Source organism: Bidens hawaiensis, unplaced genomic scaffold, assembly GCF_021521415.1.
Source record: "Bidens hawaiensis isolate Kalapana, Puna unplaced genomic scaffold, B.hawaiensis_p1.1 tig00029145_1, whole genome shotgun sequence".
Taxonomy (NCBI): domain Eukaryota; kingdom Viridiplantae; phylum Streptophyta; class Magnoliopsida; order Asterales; family Asteraceae; genus Bidens; species Bidens hawaiensis.
In genome coordinates, this window is record NW_027494808.1 from 204,821 (window position 1) to 224,179 (window position 19,359).

At 36.0% G+C, this 19,359-nt stretch overlaps 1 pseudogene across 1 annotated transcript; it reads left to right on the forward strand.

Annotated features, from left to right (window-relative positions):
* The first annotated feature begins 2,423 nt into the window (after positions 1-2,423).
* LOC143578328 (delta(12) fatty acid desaturase DES8.11 pseudogene) lies at positions 2,424-3,981 on the forward strand (annotated as a pseudogene). Its single transcript, XR_013143242.1, has 2 exons — positions 2,424-2,564; positions 2,651-3,981. The product of XR_013143242.1 is annotated as a delta(12) fatty acid desaturase DES8.11 pseudogene (transcript).
* The last annotated feature ends 15,378 nt before the right edge of the window (positions 3,982-19,359 follow it).

Below are 19,359 nucleotides of genomic sequence, written 5' to 3' on the forward strand. Positions count from 1 at the left end.
AAGGAAAAGAAGAGTGAAGTGAAGGTATGGGATGAGATACACCCTCTCCCCCCTTATATACACATCGCAATGAATGCGATGAATTTAATGCGGAGGAGAGAGGGAGCGCAGGTACAATGAAACAGCGACACGTGTGGATAAAGCAAGCTGGCAACAGGTGTCGGAATAGCGCGTGACATGAAACTCGCGCCCACAGCGCCTGAAAAAACGTCCTGATTGACCACATGTTGTCACGTCGTCATAACTTCCTGCACGTCCTGAAACCGTCAGAAGACGCCAACGTCCCTTCAACCGTTTGGACTGTCCTTATCCTTTCACCAACTCTCCGAATTCCAAAAAGATTCAAAAAGATTCAAAAATAAGAGCGAATATACCCCCCTTACCTTGGAAAACAAGAAATCGTAAGACAAGTGCGGGTACAGTGTCAAGGCGAAACCCTTCACATACTTAGCACCTGCAGGGAATTGAAACCAAGAAGGATCTTATGGCCATGCTTGCGGAAAGAGAAATAGCACCCCCGCATTGAGAACTAGATTGTTTGAAGCTTCAATGTGGAATTGGTTGTTTAACATAACTGATCACTATGTCAAACTACCAAAACCTCGTGGAGAATCTACACAAGTGAAACTCAACGCTCCCAACTTGCGAGGAGATTACACACCTACCCGCATCAAACCCAAAGATCAGGCAGAAAAGTCGGGAATTTCTACAAGTGACATTAGGAAAACTGCGGGAAGAATCCCCACGGAAAATCTTAAAAACAAAAAACCCTTTTCAAAACCCCTTGCTTAAAGTCCAAAAGTTCCCCTCATTAACAATTCATGAGAAGAACAATGGACTGGGGGGACTTGAAGAGGTAGGTCCCAGCAAAGCCATGTTGGACCCGCAAGACTCACCTTGAAGAGGGACGTCTGCGCAAAGACCAACTGGATCCGCAGGACCCACCATGCTCAGAGAGATGAAGACCTTACACGCAGTAAGCCAGCTGTTCCCGCAGGAAAGCCTCCCTTGGTAAAGTACCCTGCCTGTTCCCGCAGCTGCAGATACAAGCCAAGAAGGAGGGCTACCCGCACTAACAGTAAGGCTACACGCATAAGGCACTAACTCTTATACTTCAGTAATGTCACCTGAAGAAGGAATGAGCAGGGCGGGAATATTCCCGTCCAAAAGAGACAGTCCGTACGCTTCTAAAAGATCTTTTGTACTATACCTACCAAGGTATGGACAAATAGACAAGACCTGGCAAAAGCAACCCATGAACCAATCACAGGGTGACAGCTCACCGACAATAGTACGAGGAGCAGCACGCTCCAGTACAAAAGGTCACTATCAGCCGCTGCCTACCCACCAACTCCCATCGTGGCACGAACATAGCCCGTAGTTGGTGGAAAAGGAATATTATACAGCTGGCCGTACCTGCTTGGAAACCTACCTTCGGCTATAAATACTCCAACACCTTGGAACGGTATCATCATCTTATCTTCTCTAGCTATTTCTCTCTATATACACTTATATTCAGAGCAATCTAGTCTGATTCTCACGCCGGAGGGTGGTCACAAGGAGGAACCCCCCCTTCTCAGTGACGAGCTCACGGTGTCTAGTTTGCAGGTCGAGAAGAATAACCATCTTTGCCGGACCTAACCCTCGTGGGAAACATCTACTTAACCCTCAGATTATCTTTAATCTGCCGGGGACATCTAGTGTTTCTTCACTTGATTTCCTATTATTCATTATCACATGTTATTGGATAGCGATCTGATCCAAAGTTATACACAAAATAAGCCATCGGTTATGAAGAAGAGTCGGAGACGTGGGTGCAATGACCCCCCCCCCCCCACACCCACCCACCCACCCACCGACCATCACCCGTACATTTCTTTTATCTCTCTAACTGTTTCTCTCTTTTTGAAAACCCATGTATTTTGGAGATGAGGATGACGCGTATCATTTGTTGTGGAGTACTTTGGATGTCTTGCATAATAGCCTGTAACCCATGTAGTAAATATTGTAATTTTAGAACGGTAGCATTTCGTAAGACATTAAGTTTTTCAAATTAATAAATAGTATTTGGTTATTTAGGGTATTTAGACATTCTTTGGTGCCAATTGTTTATTTATGATTTACAATGTACCAATTGATATATTTATATTTGTGATTTTGTCCATGAATATCTACCTATCAAGTTTTCGTTTCGTTGTGGCAATTTTTTATACGAATATTTAGACTTCCCATTTAATTATTACTTCTTTATAAAGAATGTCAAATTTAATCTATATTATATATAACATTTTCATAAATAAAAGGACTTGTAGGAAAAAGTGACCGTGGCTGAAAACAAAATATATTTTCTTAGTGAAATGCATTATTTTCTTTATGAAGTCAATATATGTGTTCAGGTTTAGGGAAAATTTTCTGCAGATTAATTTTTAACTTTTTAAAATGCAGTTTATTGAAGCAGCCAAAGTTGAAACTACAACTATAAATAGCAACATAGATTCTTCGGTTAGAGTACGACAATCCAGTAGCATTAACACAAGACACAAGCTAAAAACTTGGTCTTGAAGGTATGAGTTGATATTATTTGGTTTGAATACATGCCCAAACTATAGTTATGAATGTACACTTATAAACTATTAACTTTGGTATGCAGGTAGAAACCATGGGTGCTGGTGGTCGGATGAATGTTGCTGATACCACCGAAGACAAACCTATCGCCCACAAACGTGTTCCAGTCTCAAAACCTCCATTCGAGCTTAGCGATCTCAAGAAAGCCATTCCACCACATTGTTTCAAGCGTTCTCTTGTACGCTCTTTTGCAGCGGTTTTCCGTGATTTTGTCCTAGTGGGTGCCTTATACTATCTCGCAGATAATTTCATTCCCCTCCTTCCTAAACCCTTGGCTTATGTCGCATGGCCAGTTTATTGGTTCTTCCAAGGTGCTTATCTTATGGGTTTGTGGGTCATAGGCCACGAGTGCGGCCATCACGGGTTTAGTGAATATCCATGGATCGATGACACCATTGGGTTCATCGTCCACTCATTGATCCTCACTCCATACTTCGGATTCAAATACAGCCACCGTACCCACCATGCTAACACCAACTCCATTGAGTATGATGAGGTCTGGATCCCCAGACGCAAGTCTGATAAACTATATTCCGAAATTCTAAACAACCCACTCGGATCGTTTATGGTATTTGTGTTCAAGATCCTTCTTGGCTTTCCATTGTACTTTATATTCAACTTTTATGGGAGGAAGTACGAGAAGGGAATCACGAGTCACTTTTACCCATTCAGTCCTATCTTTAACGACAGCGAGCGCTTTCAGATTTTCCTCACTGATCTTGGAGTTTTTGCTACTTGTTATGCAGTTTACCGTGCTGCCGCAATCATGGGCACCCAATGGGTGATTAACATCTATGGAATGCCCATGCTAGTCATGACTGGTTTCTTTATCTTACTCACGTATCTACACCACACTCACCCTTCCATCCCTCACTACGACTCAACCGAGTGGGACTGGCTTCGAGGTGCTCTAGCCACCGTAGACAGAAACTTTGGATTCTTGAACCATGCTTTCCATGACGTAACTCGAACCCACACCGTTCACCATCTTTTCCCCACAATTCCGCATTACCATACCTTCGAAGCTAGAGCAGCCGTGTTGCCTATTTTGGGTGATTACTACAAGTACGATGATACACCCATTCTAAAGGCCATCTGGAGAGAGACAAAGGATTGCATTTTTATTGAACCTGACGAAGCTGCTAATGAACAGAAGAAAGGTATCTACTGGTTTCACAAATAAACAAGCCACCAAACAATTGGATTTACGTTGACAAACACTTGCTTCAGTTTGTTATCCTTGGCATTAAGTACGTTGTATGAACATGTGTTTTATGGTTTTTTCTCTTTGGTGTTACGTCGTATAATAACATGTCATCTTTCAAAAAAAAGTTAATGGTAAAATGTTGTTTTTTATATATATGCAAGGTAAATTGGTTTTTTATATGCATCCAAGGTTAATAAAAAAACTAAGTTGGATAAATATATATACAAATTAGGATGAATAATGATTAGGGGTGAAAAAAAAACCTGGGTTATCCCGAAACATATATAGGTGACGGACATTTAGATCGATATGTGACCACGATGAAATTAAAAACAAAAAAATACTTCACCAATAGAGGATTATAGGCGGAAGACATAATGAATTGTTATAACATGATATAGATATATTATGAAAATGATATATGCGTTTTAACTTGCCAATATTTTGTTTTGTCTAATACATGAGAGCCTTTTTTCCTGTACTCACGCAAATCATGTAGGGATAACAAGCCAGGGTTTAGCCTTGTAAAAGTTATGGTATTTATTTAAATTATACTAATATAGAGATCAGGATGATAATAAAACAACAAGAAGCAAAAAAATATAAATAAGGGTCGTATCCTCTTAACTATTTTTCACTAAACTGACCACTAAACTGACCACTCCCTCAAGTTTAACATTAATACAATTCAAAACTTTTCTATTTTTTGTTTGTTATTTTATTATCTTTTATTATTATTATTATTATTATTATTATTATTATTATTATTATTAATATTGTTTTTTAAAACACATTTTTTAAGATTTTTAAATATTTTTTTATATTTTTCAAATGACTTTTTATTTTTTTAAATAACAAATTTTTTTTCTAATTTAAAATAAACATTTTTTTATTTAAAAATACGTTCTTTTTCTATAATTTATTTTTAGAGAGTGTTTTTAAATAGTTTTTAGAGTTAGTCTGTACTTTTAAAACAAATTCATATTGTTTGTTATAAAATAAAAAAAATATTGTTTTTACGTAATAAACTGCACAAATATTATGAATTGAGAATAAATATCTAAGGTTATATGATAATTAATATTTTAACATGAATATCTATATCTATATCTATATTATATATAATGCATAAGATATGGGCAAATTAAGACACCACATTTTTAAGTAATTTACAATTTTTAATGGCTAATGTATATCTTATATAGCATCCAAGATAAGGACAAACTTGTCCATTACAAAATATGCCTTGAAATAGTTACAATATAGCCCCTTCAACTTTACTCAATTTTTATAAATTTTAAGAAATTGTTACTATTTGGACCTTTATCTTTACACATATAATTCTTTTAATTTTAATTGTTAATAACTTCCCACCAACGATTTTCTAACGACCATAACTTTTTCATACAATAATATTTTTTATAAAAAAATGCACCATAAAAATGAGCATTTTATTGTCTTTAATTTGGGTATGGTTTTGCTATAATTTTTCAAATAAATAAATTAACATATTACGTATGGGTATTCACAATTTGGTTTTAACGGTTTCAAAGTTATACCGTGAGCCAAACCGTTGGTTTGATTTTTTTGTTATTGAGAACCGAAACTTAACCCTTGAAACTTTAAACCGAATCATTACTAATAGTTTGGTTTCATTAATTGAACTTCAATAATAAATTTATCGTCGGATCCGGTTTTATATGGCCAATTTTCTGTATAAACCATAAACCAAATCCTTTGCTATGGTTTGAACATTCGGAAACTGACTGACAAAAAGTGATGATTGGTTCAAACGTTTTCAAGGGTTCAGACGTTTTCAAGGATTCAAACGAACCTTGAACATCCACAATTGTTACATCATTACTATAATTTTTGTTTCCCGCCACATCGCTCGGGCACCCGTCTAGTAGTGATTATATATGTGCAATGCCCCAAACTTGGACACCTTACTTAGCGTTGAATTTACACATGAATACAACTTAATTTATCATAGTTTATTAAAACTTTCGCCGAACATTTATACGACAAAATAATCATTCAAAACATATAGGTCTTGCAACATTCTAATCATATCATGTCACACATTTTCTTCTTCGGATGTCGGTCAATCTTCCAATTGCCTCGTGCCTCAAGTTTTCCATATGCATCTAGCACACGCATGCATACTAAAAGTCAGCTATGCTAAGTGGGTTCACATTTTCTTCTTCGGATGTCGGTCAATCTTCCAATTGCCTCGTGCCTCAAGTTTTCCATATGCATCTAGCACACACATGCATACTAAAAGTCAGCTATGCTAAGTGGGTTTTAATTTATCAGGAAACATGTCATACTTACACGTTTATACATATTTCTATATGAAGATACACATATATATACATATTTCTATATGAAGATACACATATCATTATTCAATTGTTCTATGTTCATTATTTGTACAAAGTTTATTAACATTCAAATCATATATACTTACCAAATTCACGTTTAACACTTACCTTAACCAATCAAGAGTATGTTCGAAGTCAGCAGTCTATGCCTATACTGCAGGTCATGAACACGCACAAGGTCTGTAAGGCCTCGTCGCCGGTGCCCTACATTTCATGTCGGATTTACTCATAATCACAGTTCTTAAAATCAGAGTTAAGTAAAACATTTCATGGAACATAAAACATCAATCATTAATTACAATTATTTTCAAATCTTGTCTTTACATATAACATAGAACATCATATCACTTCTTCTTCCGATGCCAGTCTTTCAAGTCCATGCCATGTGTCCCTCTCTCAAGCTAGCCGTTTCATTGTAGTCACCTGCGTGCTTACTAAAAGTCAGCTACGCTGAATGAGTTCTAGTTAATTAGGCAACATACATTACATTCTCGTACATTCCTTCACGTATCCAAAGACACGTATTAAACCTTAACCTTGTGTAAATATCCATAAGAGGAACGTCACGTAATATCTATTAAAAGAACTATTACTATTGCCCATACTATAAATTCTCCATAGGAGGAACAATCTATATATATTATCCATAGAAGGAACACTATGAAATATCCATAGAAGGAACGCTATACATTATCCATAGAAGGAAATCTATATACTTATACATTATTCATAGAAGGAACTCTATATATTATCTATAGAAGAAACACCATATACGTTATTATTTAATATCCATTTAAGGAACACTAATAAGATCCACAGACGTTATCTACATATCACTTCCCAGGTCTATATCCAATAGAAGTTAGAGAGATTTGCCATCCTAACTTACTATATCAGACATAGAGCCCGCATAATGTTCATATACTTGCTTCCACATACCATACGTACAAAATCATCTTCCTTGGCGCTACGTGCAATATCCTAAGATCGTTCACCCACCGACAAGCATTCATTCATAACCTCAATATAATATTTCACATAAATCATCTAGGGCATACACTTACCACTTAAGGTAAGTGTATTAACATTTCACATTGAGTATGCACACAGCCCCGAAAACATAACAAGAAAATGGGGCTAGAAACTCACATGGATCTTGTTACGTTCTCCGTTCACTGTTATCCCTTTCTTTAACTGTGCTCGGCTATCTGTAGCATCCTGAAATTTCTAAAATAGTATTTAATATATTAATTGCGTAGGGTGAATAATAGAGTTAGTAAAATATTAAAGAATTAATAAAATAATAAAGATGGAAGGTTAAGTAGGATAATTAAATGGTATAAGTTTGGACCAAAAAGGAAAGATGGGCCTTAGGTCCATGGGCTTAAGGGAGTATAAATACCCCTTAAACCCTAATCCTTTCCATTTTTATCCATCTCTACATGAAGCCTACACCATCAAAAATACACACTAACACTCTCCTATATCCCAAGCTAAGATCCAAAGGTGGAAACCCGAACCCGTTGGTGCTTGAACCTTGTAACGAACCATAACAACATCGAGACTAGACCATGTTCGTAAACCGACTCGTTTATGGTATGTTTATAGTTAGAAATCGTTTACTTTGGTTCGGATTCGTGTAAAAATCCTAGATCTGAGTATACATGGTAAAAAAGAATCCAATGATACAAAACATACTGAAATTTGTTTATATTTGATGGGTTAATCAATTGATAAATGAGCCGCACCTATATACATAAATCGCACCTTTTAAAACGAGATGTTTAAGTATTTGGACGGTCGGGGTTTGTAGGTGCTGGTTAGACGAATCCAATGATACCAAAATCATGCTGTCTCGTCATGATTTGAGGGATTAATTGCAGATCTAATAGGGTTGACTGCTTCTGTTCTTATCAATTTAGACTTTGAACCCTTAGTCAAAGTTTGGATAAAAACATATGCTAATTTGTTATTATGAACAGATCGAGATGACGAATCGGGTAATTCCTTACTCACCCAGTTCGTTATGTCAAGATAACGAATCTGGTGATTCGTTACTAACAAATTCGTTACTAACACCCTATTAAGGCTTGGTATTAACCCATAAATGTTTCCCTTACCGTTTTTGGCCAAAACTTGACCCGTGTAACCATGAAGCTTGGACCTTTATGGTTTAAAACGTTCAAAGGCTAGATCTAGGGTTTCCTTTATGAACCGTATATAGCCATGAGTTCGTTAAGTCCATTTAAACATCAAGTTTGCATTTTATGAGATATCTATACCCGATCTACTCTAGGGTTGAGTTTTAGGGCAAACCGTTCCTAAAAACATAACCTTTAAAGATAAAGAGCGTACCTTTACTCGTTTTTAGGGTACAGGTTAGCTTGATTATGAATTTAATATTGTATCTTGCTTAAATATCCAAGATCTATCAATCTTTATCTCGGTTTTTGGTCTTGGATTACTCCTCTAGCTCGCGCCGTATATGGAAGGTGGTTATGTGTGTGTTTTAGAGTGTGTAGAAAGGCTATGGTGTAGAGATGGATAGAAATGGAAAGGATTTGGTTTTTAAGGGTATTTGTACTCCCTTAAGACCATGGACTTAAGTCCCATCTTTCTTTTTTGGTCCATAATTAATTCCACCTAATAGCCTACTTATCCTTCCATCTTTATTGATTTATTCTTTTATTATTTCTCTACTAGTCCGAGTAAACTATTATGCCATAAATAATAATATATTAAATATTATTCTTTGAAATTTCGGGATGTTACAAGTCTAACTTCCTTAAAAGAGGTTTCATCCCCAAAACCTACTTACTAATTGCTCACACACTTTGTTGAATCGTCTCAGTTTCCTGGGTTATCCTTCTTACTCCTGACTTTGCAGTCACCGAGTGGTGTTAATGTGTCTTTGCTATTAAGGTAGCTTGTCCATGAGGCCCTCGATTTACCAAGTCTCGTCTCGTCCTTACAAGGGACATTGTTTCGTACTATTTAACACTATTGCCTAAAACGACATTTTATCAAAACATAGTAATCATTCATAACCAATATGCATCCAAGACAATTCATATCATAATTAATAAACACCAGTCTAACCTTCAATATAAAACAACACGCATTGAGTCGTTAATAAGTCAAACATAGATTAAAACTTATGGCTATTAGCTAGCCTTGTTTAATGGTCTTCTCTAAGCTAACGGAGGAAACTATTAAGCCTCAAGCATTCTTCTCTGCTCCGCACTCGTCCCTTGGCTTCTGACAGTCCCTTGCTAGGTGTCTATGCCCTCCACAGTTATGACACCTATGGTGATCCTTGCACTCCTAGGAGGAATGTCCTGCTTTCCCACACCTGTAGCAAACACCTAATCCTATTCTGCACTATCTCGGGTGCTTCTTTCCATATTTTTCACAAACAGTGAACTCCTCATGCCTTGCCTTCTTCTTACGTGGATCCTATTTATTAGCTTCATTTGGTTTTGAGGTCAGGTTATTTCTCTTCAGTTCTGGCTTCTCCTCTTCACTGATGGAAAGGTCCTCATAAACCATCTCGGCCAATTCCACAGCCGAGTTAAATGTTGCGGGTTTACTAGCCTTAATTAAAGTGTGAACATTCTGTGGGAGTCCCCTGATGTAACACTTGATCCTCTTAGCTTCAGTGTTCACCATGTCAGGTACCAGCCAGACATGCAGTTGAATTCAGTAGTATACTCACGGTGTGTCATCTTTCCCGCTTTCAAGTTCAGGAACTTCATCTCAGCTCTTTCACTTCGGCATCAACACAGAACCTCTTAATCACCAACTCTCTCAGATCGTCCCATCTCATTGCCTTAATCTCATCCCGACTCTTTCTATACTCCACACTTTCCCACCAATACATAGCTTCATCACCAAATGACTGAGTAGCATAACCCACTGTTTGGTCGGGACGGAAATCGCTGATTCGGATAACCTTGTCCATTGTAGTTATCCATTGGAGAGTAGCGATTGCGTCTCCCAAACTAGTTAGCTTTGGTGGGTCACAACCTTTGAACGACTTGTAGTTCCACCCACCTCGGCCTCTCTTCCTGTCAGCAACCTTCACAGATCGAACTTCACTCAAGTCATCCTTCTCTCCCTCATCATCCTTCTTACCATCACCCCTGCCCTCTCGGTGGTTCTTGCTTGACTTTCAGCAAACTTTTCAGGTTGTAGGTTCTTCACTGTTGCAGCTACGGCTTGAGCAATGGCGGCTTAAACAGCAGGGTTAAGTTGATACCCTTCATTCTGACTCACTCCTCGCAAAGTCTCACTTGGCCCTTCAGCAAATTTAACAACTGGTTCTTCAACAGGTTCTCGGACAATGCGTGGCTACCACGACGTCCCGTACGACCTCCTTGTTCGACGATCTCTCTTGCTCCAGCCATTCGTATTCTATAAGGAAACACAAACATCCTCACTCAAGGAACTATTTAGTACAAGTATAGTAAGGCTAACAGGTAATAATTGTGGCCAACTATGATTAGCTGATCACGTTACTTTCCGTGTCCTATACACTTCTACTTATGAGTCTATTTGTGCTAATTCTACTTATAACAGTTAGACAATCAAACAGTTCATATCATCATATACTCCTATCCCTATCAATTAAGCTAACAGTCATACATCATTCTACTTTACATGTGGAGTTAATAACATACTTTACCTTTACTTAGCTTGCTTGAGTGACACATGGCTTTCTTGAACTGGCATCTTCTTTCTTTTCTAACTTAAATCCCATTCTCTATTCGAGTCTAAGCATGTAGGATGCTTAAATCTCTCAAACTTTAATCTGATACCAACTTGTAAGGCCCCGTCACCGGTGCCCTACATTTCATGTCGGATTTACTCATAAACACAGTTCTTAAAAATCAGAGTTAATTAAAACATTTCACATAACATAAAACATCAATCATTCATTACAATTATTTTCAAATTTTAACTTTACATACAACATAGAACATCATATCACTTCTTCTTCCGATGCTAGTCTTTTAAGTTCATGCCATGTGTCCCTCTCTCAAGTCAACCGTTTCATTGTACTCACCTACGTGTATACTAAAAGTCAGCAACGCTGAGTGAGTTCTAGTTAATTAGGAAACATACATTACATTGTCATACATTACTTCACGTATCCGAAGACACGTATTAATACCTTAACCTTGTGTAAATATCCATAAGAGGAACGTCACGTAATATCTATCAAAAGAACTATTACTATTGCCAATACTATATATTCTCCATAGGAGGAAAAATCTATATATATTATCCATAGAATGAACACTTTATATATTATTCATAGAAGGAACACTATGCAATATCCATAGAAGGAACGTTATACATTATCCATAGAATGAACTCTATATACTATCAATAAAAGGAACACTATACATTATCCATAGAAGGAACTCTGTATATTATCCATAGAAGGAACACTATATACATTATTATTTAATATCCATTTAAGGAACAGTAATAACATCCACAGACCTTATCTTTTCCCATGTCTATATCCAATAGAAGTTAGAGGGATTTGCCATCCTAACCTACTATATCAAACATAGAGCCCGCATAATGTTCATACACTTGCTTCCACGTACCATACGTACAACTATAATCATCTTCATTGGCGCTACGTGCAATATCTGAAGATCGTTCACGCACCGAAAATCATTCATTCATAACCTCAATATAATATTTATCACATAAATCATCTAGGTAATACACCTAAGGTAAGTGTATTAACATTTCACATTGAGTATGCACACAGCCCCGAAAACATAACAAGGAAATGGGGCTAGAAACTCACATGGATCCTGTTACGTTCTTCGTTCTCTGTTATCCCTTTCTTTAACTTTGCTCCGCTAACTTTACATTAATTATATGTATTAATACTTGTCCTAATCACATTATACAGGTTTCACCAGAAATGGTTAAGTCTGGTCTATTCTAATAGCATTGTATTTGAATACCTTGTATTCGAATATCATACATTTGTAATCTAATGGCATGTGATTAGAATACATTTATGTTAGCATTCACTTGTATTAGAATACCTTTGTATTTGAATGGTATATGATTAGAATACATATGTGTTAGCATACAATTGTATCCTAATGGCATGTGATTAGAATACATTTGTATTCTAATGGCATGTGATTAGAATACATTTGTGTTAGCCTACATTTGTATTCTAATGGGCATATTGTATTCTAATGATCATATTGTATTCTAATGATCACATTGTATTCTAATGATCACATTTTATTCTAATTATCATATTGTATTCTAATGATCATTTAATGATCATATTGTATTCTAATGATCACATTGTATTCTAATGATCATATTGTATTCTAATGAGTCCTTTGTATTTGAATGGCTCATTGTAATTGAATGATTCATTGTAATTGAGTGAGTCATTGTAACTTAATGATTCATTGTAATTGAATGATTCATTGTAATCGAGTTCATGTCTTGTAATCGAGTTATAATGTATTCGAACATATATAGATGTATGCGAGTAGGCCAATGTATGTGAGTGTCTCATTGTATGCGAGTAGGCCAATGTATGTGACTGTCTCATTTTATGCGAGTATGCCAATGTATACGAGTATAATCTGTATTCAAATTTAATAATTTAATCGAATGAGCTGTAGGAATTTGGTCCGTTTGTTACCAATATCATTAGATCTCGGGACCTTAACACCCTATTATGGCTTGGTATCAACCCATAAATGTTTCCCTAACCGTTTTTGGCCAAAACTTAACCCGTGTAACCATAAAGCTTGGACCTTTATGGTTTAAATCGTTCAAAGGTTAGATCTAGGGTTTCCTTTATGAACCATATATAGCCATGAGTTCGTTAAGTCCATTTTAAACATCAAGTTTGCATTTTTATGAGATATCTATACCCGATCTACTATAGGGTTGAGTTTTAGGGCAAACCGTTCATAAAAACATAAATTTTTAAGATAAAGAACGTACCTTTACTCGTTTTTAGGGTACGGGTTAGCTTGCTTATGAACTTTAATATTGTATATTGCTTAAATATCCAAGATCTATCAATCTTTATCTCGGTTTTTGGTCTTGGATTACTCCTCTAGCTCGCGGCCGTATATGGATGGTTATGTGTGTGTTTAGAGTGTGTAGGGAGGCTATGGTGTAGAGATGGATAGAAATGAAAATGATTAGGTTTTTAAGGGGTATTTGTACGCCCTTAAGCCCATGGACTTAAGTCCCATCTTTCTTTTTTGGTCCAATTCCACCTAATAGCCTACTTATCCTTCCATCTTTATTATTTTATTTTTTTATTATTTCTCTGAGTAAACTATTATGCCATAAATAACTAATATATTAAATATTATTCTTTGAAATTTTGGGATGTTACAAGTCTAACCTCCTTAAAAGAGGTTTCGTCCCCGAAACCTACTTACTGATTGCTCACACACTTTGTTGAATCGTCTCAGTTTCCTGGTTTATCCTTCTTACTCCTGACTTTGCAGTCACTGAGTGGTGTTCATGTGTTTTAGTTATTAAGGTAGCTTATCCATGAGACCCTCGATGTACCAAGTCTCGTCTCGTCCTTACAAGGGACGTTGTTTCGTACTATTTAACACTATTGCCTAAAACGACATTTTATCATAACATAGTAATCATTCATAACCAACATGCATCCAAGACAATTCATATCATAATTAATAAACACCAGTCTAAACTTTAATATAAAACAACACGCATTGAGTCATTAATAAGTCAAACATATATTAAAACTTATGGCTATTAGCTAGCCTTGTTAAATGGTGTTCTCTAAGCGAACGGAGGAAACTATTAAGCCTCAAGCATTCTTCTCTACTCCGCGCTCGTCCCTTGGCTTCCGACAGTCCCTTGCTAGGTGTCTATGCCCTCCACAGTTATGACACCTATGGTGATCCTTGCACTCCCAGGAGGAATGTCCTGCTTTCCCACACCTGTAGCAAACACCTAATCCTATTCTGCACTCTCTCGGGTGCTTCTTTCCATATTTTTCACAAACAGTGAACTCCTCATTCCTTGCCTTCTTCTTACGTGGATCCTATTTGTTAGCTTCATTTGGTTTTGAGGTCGGGTTATTTCTCTTCAGTTCAGGCTTCTCCTCTTCACTGATGGCAAGATCCTCATAAACCATCTCGACCAATTCCACAGCCGAGTTAAATGTTGCGGATTTACTAGCCTTAATCAAAGTGTGAACATTCTGCGGGAGTCCCCTGATGTAACTTAATACTCTTAGCTTCAGTGATTACTACAAGTACGATGATACACCCATTCTAAAGGCCATCGGAGAGAGACAAAGGATTGCATTTTTATTGAACCTGACGAAGCTGATAATGGACAGAAGAAAGGTATCTACTGGTTTCACAAATAGACAAGCGGTTCATTCTACGTTGACAAACCCGTTGTTTAAATATATTTTCGTCTTGTATTATGTACGGCTGCTCTTTGGTATTTAGTTGTATAATAACGACTCATTTTCCAAAATAAAGTAATATTTGTGAAATGTTGTTTCTATTGGATATAAAATTTTGAAAGAAATGTGTGCGTATGTTAGAAAAGTTATAAAACTTATATATATATAGAAGGAATTTTATTGTAATTACAAAAGTTGTCCCATATTCAATATGTGATTACTTGATCAAACTTAGTGAGTGACTTATTAGAACAATATATGATCATATATTGTTCTAATAAGTCACTCGTTAAGTTTGATCAAGTAATCACGTATTTTGAACAATTTTATTTTGAACAAGTAATCATATATTGTTCTAATGATGCCAATCGTTGAATAAAACGCAGTTGACCATTTTATTTTGAACAATTTTCCAAACCGTTGTAAATAAGAAGGATACTAGCGTAGTGTTTTACACAAAACTAATAACACCGATTTTAACCATTATTTTAAAACGATTAACATCTTCACTAAAATGAAACGGTAGATCCATTACGTATATTCATTACTTGTAACAGTTCTACAAAGAGTCGTTCTAAAAATTTAAAACGTTTTGCAGATTAACAACGTTTATGATACAAAACCGTTAATAATACTAAACCATTTCATTTATTAATTAAAAAAAAACACAACTACCTATTTAATACTCTTTTTTACACCGGTTATTTGTAAACTGTTTTAAAAGTACCAAATATTTTCATTGGTTTATAGGTCGAAACCGGTGTTAGTGATTTAACATTTAAAATAAACATGTTTCATTTATTATAAATAATTGTTTTTAATAAGTTAGGTGGTCCATCTACCAACTACTAAAAATTAATATCAATTAAATGAGTTAGGTGCAACCATAATAAAATGGTATAAAAAATAGAAGATCGATCACTTGAAAACTCCTGTAAGCTATCCACTTTTAAAATTTTTCAATCTCTGGCCACCTGCAAAATCCTCCATTTATGTCTCACCCAAAATTATGTATAATATTCTACTACGTCCTCTTACAAAACCACCTAGCTATAGGTAAACTTGAACATTTATAGTTGTTGGAATTCGCGATCTCAGAAATAAAATACTTTTTGAACAACCTCTTGCCTGTTTCGATTTTTATATCGATTCCAGACAATGAGAAATGGAAGGCTATACACATTGGATTAGTGGATCCAATGTATTGGTTTGTCACTTTCTCCTAAATCTCTAGTAGATGTGGAGTTTTATGCTTTTAATGTTGCCCGATGGTTTAACTTCATGTGGTCGTTGGCTAAGCTTTTGGAAATTGCTAAACTAGCCCAACACCCTGTAAAACTGATAACCGTTTGACTTGGGAAATTCTAAACATATATCGGTGTACTCATGCTTATTAATGCGTACCTGGTATTCCAAAATCTTATTTAGTGTTGGAGAATCATATCCATCTAACATATTGTAATATTCGTCAAATTTCAAACCCGAAAACCCGACCCACTTATTTTATATATACTATTAATTTTTACCCGACACGCGGTTTTGATATTGGTTATTATTACATCGTTATAACTGTTTAACTAGTACGAAAACCACCTCTAACATTTGTTTTTACCACTTATGTCTCCACACTTAAACACCAAGGACCAATATGCAAATTATAAATATTATTAAATTTTTCTTTCTTTCTTCTCTTTCTCTTCTTCCCTACGACCGTCGGCCAACACCCCCCCCCCCTTATTTCTTGTTTCACAAAACTCGGCATAATTAACGGAATTGACTAAGCTAAATCATTAACTCTTGAGCCGCGGCTTTCTTGATCTCAAAACGTCATATAAACACGATTATAATGCAATTAAAAGATACCACACACTCCTTACATCATCATGACAATAAACACTAACTCATTTTCAATCCACTAAGCCGTCAAGGACCATATACAATAAATAAACATAACTTTCCTTTATTTATTATTATAAATTTTAGGATGTTGCATAACTAAATATAACTACCAAAGAACAAATAATATAGAAAATTGACATAATAACTAATAATAATATTAATAAATATAGAGTATTTACAAAAAAAAATAATAGACAAACAATATTAATCCAAATCTTCTAGCAGTTTAAGTAGGCTAATAGGGAAATGTGTATCTAATCCTAATGCAAGTTTGATAAGAAGAGCACATGGCAGAAAATCTTCATCTTTATTAATCATTTCAATTCTTTCTTGATTGCTCAGTTGGCCGGCAACCTTAGCCATGGCACCTGTGACAAAATGATTCACATAATGAATCTAGGATATATATATAAGTATCTATATATTCCATGTTGTCACACATATCTCTTAACATATGTTTGGAGTAGTTGTAGGGTTGTTGTTTCACAATATCGTGAACTATTTGTCACACTTCATGTGGCTCAAATTCTCATTCACAAACCTTATCTGAAAAACCCAAACAAAGTTGTGTGTAGAAAAATAGTCAATCTTCATAAAGGTGCTTTTTGTTCACCTTCTTATGGCGAAATTTTCCCATATACCCCATCTCCCATAAAGTCTTCCACACATCATCTTGATAACAGAACTCTCTGGCTTGAGCATCATTTATTCACAGAGCAACACGAATGTTTTCTTGACCGAAAGCGACTTCTGGCCCATTAACCACACCAAGAATGTTTACTTGCCTTCCCTTTGGTGGCTATTTTCATTTTAGGTTGAAACAATAGGAGCCGGTGGTCGAATGAACGTCTCTACAACCAACGATAAATCTCACCCATAAACGTGTTCCAGTCTTGAAACCTCCATTCGAGCTTAGCGATCTCAAGAAAGCCATTCCACCACATTGTTTCAAGCGTTCTCTTGTTCGCTCTTTTGCAATGGTTTTCCATGATTTTATCCTTGTGGGTGCTTTATACTATATTGTAGATACTTTCATTCCCCTGCCTCCTAAACCGTTGGCATACGTTGCATGGCCTGTTTATTGGTTCTTCCAAGGTATCTTATGGGTTTGTGGGTCATTGGCCACGAATGTGGCCATCACGCCTTTAGTGAATATCCATGGATTGACGACACAGTTGGGTTTATCATCCACTCATTGATCCTCACTCCATACTTTAGGTTCAAATACAACCACCGTACCCACCATGCTAACACCAAGTCTAGTGAGTACGACGAGGTCTGGATCCCAGAAGCAAGTCTGATAAACTATATTCCGAAATTCTAAACAACACAGATCATTTATGGTATTTGTGTTCAAGATCATTCTTGGCTTTCCATTGTACTTTATATTCAACTTTTATGGGAGGAAATACGAGAAGGGAATCACGAGTCACTTTTTCCCATTCAGTCCTATCTTTAACGACAACGAGCGCTTTCAGATTTTCCTCACTGATCTCGGAGTTCTTGCTACATGTTACGCTGTTTACTGTGTTGCTGCAATCATGGGCACCCAATGGGTGATTAACATCTATGGAATGCCGATGCTTTTCATGACTGGCTTCTTCATCTTACTCACGTATCTACACCACACTCACCCTTCCATACCTCACTATGACTCTACTGAGTGGGATTGGCTTCGAGGTGCTCTAGCCACTGTAGAAATAAACTTTGGATTCTTGAACCATGCATCTTGTGGGATATATAAGTATTTGGTTGTTCAATGTTGTCACACATATCTCTTAACATATGCTTGGAGTAGTTGTAGGGTTGTTGTTTCACAATATCGTGACCTATTTGTCATACTTCTGATGGTTCAAATTTTCATTCACAAACCATATGTGAAAAACACAAACAATTATGTGCAAAAAAATTGCCAATCTTCACACATGTGCTTTTTGTTCACCTTGTTATGGCGAAATTTTCACGTATACCCAATATCCCATAAAGTCTGTCGCACGTCATCTTATTAAAAGAACTCTCTTGCTTGAGAGTTATGTATTCGTAGAGAAGCACAAATTTTTTGCTTGACCAAAACGATTTCTATCCCATTAACCACACAAAGAATGTTTCGTTTTATATGCCCATTTACTAGAAAGGTTTGAATAACAGCAGAATTCCAAAATTGTTGTATCCATCGTCGATATACATCGACTTTATCATTTAGGGTGTAGGCGATAAGATTCTACCTCAATAATTTAACCAAGAGATCCTTTTCAAGGATACTCCATGGTGAAAAACAACTTCGTGTTGTATTAACAAGATTGATTGTTCATGCTTCACAACTTAAATGTAGTAATTGTACCAACTTGGTGTTGTTTAGAACAAAGTTGTTCAAGCTTCACTACTTAAATGTAGTAATTGTAACAACGAGGATATGTGTGCATAGAGTTCTATTTAAGGGAGTACCTCAATACATAACATAAAATGATATCATTGAAATTATCATGGTCGGATGATGAAAGTGTTGAAGATAATAACACTTAGAGATTTGATATCTAGATGTCGTCAATTTATCCATTTTAATATTTATTAGTATAAAGTGTTTTACACTTTATGTTGTAGTTTTGGTTGTATTATTATTTTATGTTCAATATCTTCGAATAACGCATGCATTTTTACAACCAAATACAACAAAATTTATTGTGACGTGCAAAACAATTTTATAGATTTTATTTATTGACGAATTTATGTTAAAAAAGGAACAAATTTAAATGGATAGTGCGAAATGAACTTTGCATAAG